Source organism: Canis lupus, chromosome 29 (genome assembly GCF_011100685.1).
Source record: "Canis lupus familiaris isolate Mischka breed German Shepherd chromosome 29, alternate assembly UU_Cfam_GSD_1.0, whole genome shotgun sequence".
Taxonomy (NCBI): Eukaryota; Metazoa; Chordata; class Mammalia; order Carnivora; family Canidae; genus Canis; species Canis lupus.
The window spans coordinates 35,043,849-35,049,453 of record NC_049250.1 but is presented as its reverse complement, the minus strand read 5'-3'; the positions used below and the strand labels follow the sequence as shown (position 1 = coordinate 35,049,453).

The 5,605-nt window shown below is 33.6% G+C and overlaps 1 pseudogene; it reads right to left on the bottom strand.

Moving 5' to 3' along the window:
* Positions 1 to 5,229: 5,229 nt before the first annotated feature.
* LOC119866800 lies at positions 5,230 to 5,330 on the bottom strand (annotated as a pseudogene).
* Between the last annotated feature and the right edge of the window lie 275 nt (positions 5,331 to 5,605).

Genomic DNA, 5,605 nt, shown 5'->3' with positions numbered 1-5,605 from the left:
AAGAGGTCTCAAGAAATTCAAAAAGATCAAATTCATTCCATGTATTTTTTCTGATCATAACACTATGAAACTAAAAATCAACCATTTAAAAAAAATCTGTAAAGAGGAAAAATACTTGCAAGCTGAATAACATGCTACTAAGCAATGAATGGGTCAACCAAGAAATCAAGGAGGAAATTAAAAAACTATAATACAAACGAGTATGAAAATACAGTGGTCTGAAATCTTTGGGATGCAGCAAAATAGTTCTAAGAGGGAATTTTACGGCAATACAGGCCTACCTCAAGAAGAAAGAAAAATTTCAGAAAAACAACCTAACCTCATAGCTAAAGGAGCTAGAAAAAAAAGAACAAGGCCCCAAATCAATAGAAGAAATAAATATTAGAGTAGAAATAAATGATACTAAAACTAAAAAACAAAAACACATGCGCGTGCGCACACACACACACACCAACCCCTCAATAGAACAGATCAATGAAACCAGGAGCTGGTTCTTTGAAAAGATCAACAAAATTGATAATAAACTTTAGCCCAGATTCATTTTAAAAAGAGAGAGAGAGAGAGAGAGAGAGAGAGATGACTCAAAATCAGAAATGAAAGAAACAGATGACACCACAGAAATACAAAGGATTATAAAAGAATATTATGAAAAATCATATGCCAACAAATGGGATAAACTAGAAAAATTGATAACTTCCTAGAAATACATAACCTCTGAAAACTGAATCAGGAAGAAACATTAAATTTGAACAGATTGATCATGAGCAATAAAAGTAAAGCAGTAATTTTTTTTAAAAAGTCACAATACACAAAAGTCCAGGATCAGAAAGTTCCACACAGGAATGTCTACCAACCTTTAAAGAAGAGTTAATACTTGTTCTTCTCAAACTCTTCCAAAAAATAAAAGAGGAAGGAAAATTTCCAAATTCATTTGATAAGAAATGCATTACCTGGATACCAAAAACTTACAAAAATCAACTATATAAAAAAAGAGACCTACAGGCCAGTATCTCTGATGAATACAGAATCCTCAGCAAAATATTAGCAAACTAAATGCAACAATATGTTAAAAAAAAATTCACCACAATCAGGTGGAATTAATTACCAGGATGCAAGAGTGGTTCGATATTTACAAATCAATGTGACAGATCACACCAATAAAAGATAACAATATATAATCATTTCAATAGATGCAGAAAATGCACTTGACAAAGTTCAATATCATGACTAAAAAGTCCAATAGCATGATAAAATCCTTCAACAAAGTAGGTTCAGAGAGAACATACCTCTATATAATAAAAGCCATATATGCAAAACACATAGTTAATATTATAATCAAAAGTAAAAATTTAGAGTTTTCCCCCCTAAAGTCAGGAACAACACAAGGATGTCCACTCCCACCACTTTTATCAACCTATTACTGGAAATACTAGTCACAGTAATCACTCAAAAAAAAGAAAAGCCATCAAAATTAGAAAAAAGTAAAACTTTGACTATTTGGAGATGACATAATACTATATACAGAAAATCTTAAAGACCAACAAAAACTACTAGAACTGATAAATGAATTCAGCAAGGTTGCAGGATACAAAAACAAAGTACAGAAATTCATTGCATTTCTATGCACTAATAAGGAAGCAACAGAAAGGGAAATTGAGAAAGCAATCCCATTTGTAATTGCACCAAAAATAGTAAAATACCCAGGATTAAACGTATGGAGGTGAAAGACCTGTACTCTGAAAACTATAAAAACACTCATGAAATAAATTAAAGATGACACAGACAAATAGAAAGATATTCCACATTCACGTTTTGGGAGAAGAAATATTGGTAAAATGTCCATACTACCCAGAGCAATCGATAGATTTAATGCAGCCCCTTTCAAAATACCAACGGTATTTTTCACAGAACTAGAATAAATAATCCTAAAATTTGTATGAAACCACAAAAGAACCCATTACACCAAAGGAATTTTGAAGACGAAAAATAAATCACAATTCTAGATTTAAAGTTATACTACAAAGCTGTAGTAATCAAAATAGTATGGTACTGGCACAAAAAAATAGACAAACAGTTCAATGGAACAGAATACAGAGCCCAGATATAAACCCATGCTTATATGATCAATTAATCTGAGACAAAGGAGGCAAGAATATGCAATGGGGGAAAACGTCTCTTCAAAAGGTGCTGGAAAAACAATAAAACTGGACCACTTTCTTGTACTATACACAAGAATAAGCTCAAAATGGATTAAAGCCCTAATGATGAGACCTGAAACCATAAAAACCCTAGAAGGAAATTTAGTCATTAATTTCTTTGACACTGGCCATAGAAACATTTTTCTAGATATACCTCCTCGGGCAAGAGAAACAAAAGTAAAATCAAACTATTGGGACTATACTAAAATAAAAAACCCTTTCATGAAACCATCAATATAACAAAAAGCAACCTAGTGAATGGGGAAAGATATTTGCAAGTGATATAGCTAATAAAGGGCTAATATCCAAAAACTCAACACACACATACACACATATAAACCCAACAAAACAAATGATCTAATTTTTTAAATGGGCAGACCAGAATAGACATTATCCCTAAGACATAAAGACAGTCAACAGCCACATAAAAAAGATGCTCAACATCATTAATCATCAGGAAAATGCAAATCAAAACCACAATGAGAGACCTCATACTGTTTAAAACGGCTAGTAGCAAAAAGATAAGAAGTGATAAGTGTTTGCAAGGATGTAGGGAAAGGGAACCCTCCTACACTGTTGGTGGGAATGCAAACTGGTACAGCCTCTATGGAAAACTATATGGACATTCCTCAAAAAAGTAAAAAAAGAATCACCATATGATCCAGCAATTCTACTATTTATCCAAAGAATATGAAAACGCTAATTCAAAAAAGATAAATGCACCTCCATGTTTATCGCAGCATTATTTACAATAGCCAAGATATGGAAGCAACATAAATGTCCATCCATAGATAAATGGATAAAGAAGATGTGATATATATCTATACACACACACAATGGAATATTGCTCGGCCATAAAAAAAAAAAAAAAACAACTATGAGATCTTGCCCTTTGCAACAAGTGTTCAGATCAAAGGGTATTATGCTAAATGAAATAAGTCAAACTGAAAAAGACAAATATTATATGATTTCACTTGTATGTGGAATCTGAAAAAAAAAGAAATGAATAAACAGACCAAGAACTAGTAACAGACCCAGAACTACAGAGAACTTTTGACTGCCAAAGGGCTGGTGAGTGGGCAAGATAGGTGAAGGGGAGTGGAAGATACAGGCTTCCAATTACGGGATGAATAAATTATTCAATTTAGGAAACACAGCCAATAGGTGACCGATGGCAGCTACCTTCATGGTATAAAGATGTATAAACTTGTCAAATTACCATGTTGTGCACCTGAAACTAATGTAATCCTGTGTATCAAATACATATCCATAAAATCCATATATATTAAATATATAAATCAACTACATGTTGCTAGCCACTATGTGTATTTGCTTATACGTGTACGAGATTTTATTAAAGAGACGTTTTGATAATTGATCAAGAATCAAAGAGCATCACCACCTCTTTGCAAATGAACATCTACTCGTCCTTCAGCTTACTTATGGAAAGGATCCGGAATATGCTTCGCAATATTTGCTTCTATTCCAACGATCCATTTTAGGTTTTATGTTCATTTTGAACCAATAGGATATGATTTAAATGCTTCAAAGCATGTAGGGAATGTTCAATAATTATGTTTAACATTTGCTTTTCCCCATGTTTTTCATAACTATCATTGAAACCTGAAGAAAATCTTTGTTTTTAAATTCATATATCTTAGTGACCAGACAGCAGTTTTCTGCCTATGGGTCCAGATCAAGCTCTCAGTACTTAAAACTTCTTGTTTTGATATTTGTGAACAAAAATTGTTCCTGATTATTTCCTAGTCTCATGCCACACACTTTCCTTGAATGCGCCTTACCACACCCATAGCGTCAGCAATCTTCCATGCACCATCTCCCAATTGTTTAAATTCTCCAGCACCGCATATCCAACAGAGGTGCTATATCCTTTGAAAACCCTTAATATCTTTTGCTCCCACTTTTGCTCTTTCTCTAACATAAACATATACATATGCATATGCACATACCCCTTCCTTTCCTCTCTTTCCCCAACCACAATCTCGTGCCAGTCTGGTTGCAGGCACGTTATAACCCATCATTTACTTCAAACAACATGTTATGCAAGTGAATTTGTAAAAGTTTTTTTCCCCTCAGATCCTAAACAGGTATGAAAAATATCATGCAAACATTAGATATAATTTGATAGTTGGCTTTTTGGCAGCTGGGCGACGGAGATAGGGAGTGATATAAAGGGATATGGAGAGTCAAGGAGGGATATAAGAAAATTCCAGATTTTCAAGTCTTTGTGTGAGTCTATCATACCTGAAGAGAAATAATATACTCTCAAGTTTACCAATAAGACATCATACAAAATCTGTGCTATTTTGAAAGACTATATCATTTCAAATACATATTTTTATCACAAGATTTAGTAACTCAATTTTAAAACATAATTCTCTTAACCTATATTGTTCAAATTTTGAAAGGAAGAAAAGTCTCAAATTACAATGCTGTATTTCTTGATACTTTTCTCAATTTTTCTAGCATGATAGTGATTAATGATCCCTGACTCTAGCTGTCTCTTATCAAGTTCCTTCAGGTCCCGATTTAGAAAGTGAAGCTTAACCTTTCCACTGTTGATCAAGGGTATGGGGAACCTTCTGGATAATGACAGACTACAAATGAGGATTCCTTTAACTGGAAAGATAAGGGCTGAGGAGTCAGATAAAGACTTTTAAAATCACGACGTTTATGGATAGGTAGGCATGAACTTATTCTCAAAATTTTAGTCTGCTAAAATCAGGGGCACTTCTAGAGAATTAATTAAAAATAACATTAGAACTGTTCAATTGAAAATCATCTATTTATATGGAGCAATAAATAGTAGTTCATGCATGTAAAACTGCATTATTTTAGATAGATTCATAGATGACTAAGCTATATTTGACTATGAAGATAAAATAAGAATGTTTAGACATACAGGTCTAAAGGTAGGGATAAATAAATCAGGAGGATTTGTTCTTTGCCTATATACATAAAACGTCTAACTCTATACAACATTCTGTTGGCACTAAGAAGCATATATTTTATAAAAGACACCTTCGCGAATTTGCATGTCATCCTTGTGCAGAGGCCACGCTAATCTCTGTATCATTCCAATTTTAGCATATGTGCTGCCAAAGTGAGCACTATAAAAGATATCCTCTAGAAAAAAAAAGTTTTCTTTGTGCTCTGGATGTTAGGCATGAGGCTTAGGGGTCTGAATGCTCTCAACTTTCCCTTCTGACATCTGCAGGCTCTGAAAAGATGCCCTTCCCACCCCCGCCAGGAACACTCAGCAAGTGACCAGGAGCACTGGATCTGTGACCATCTTATAAGGCTCTTACCAAAAAATAAACAAGACTCTCAAAAAAAAAAAAAAAAAAAAAGACAAAGCTGTTTTTTACTTATCAGTCAAGTGAACA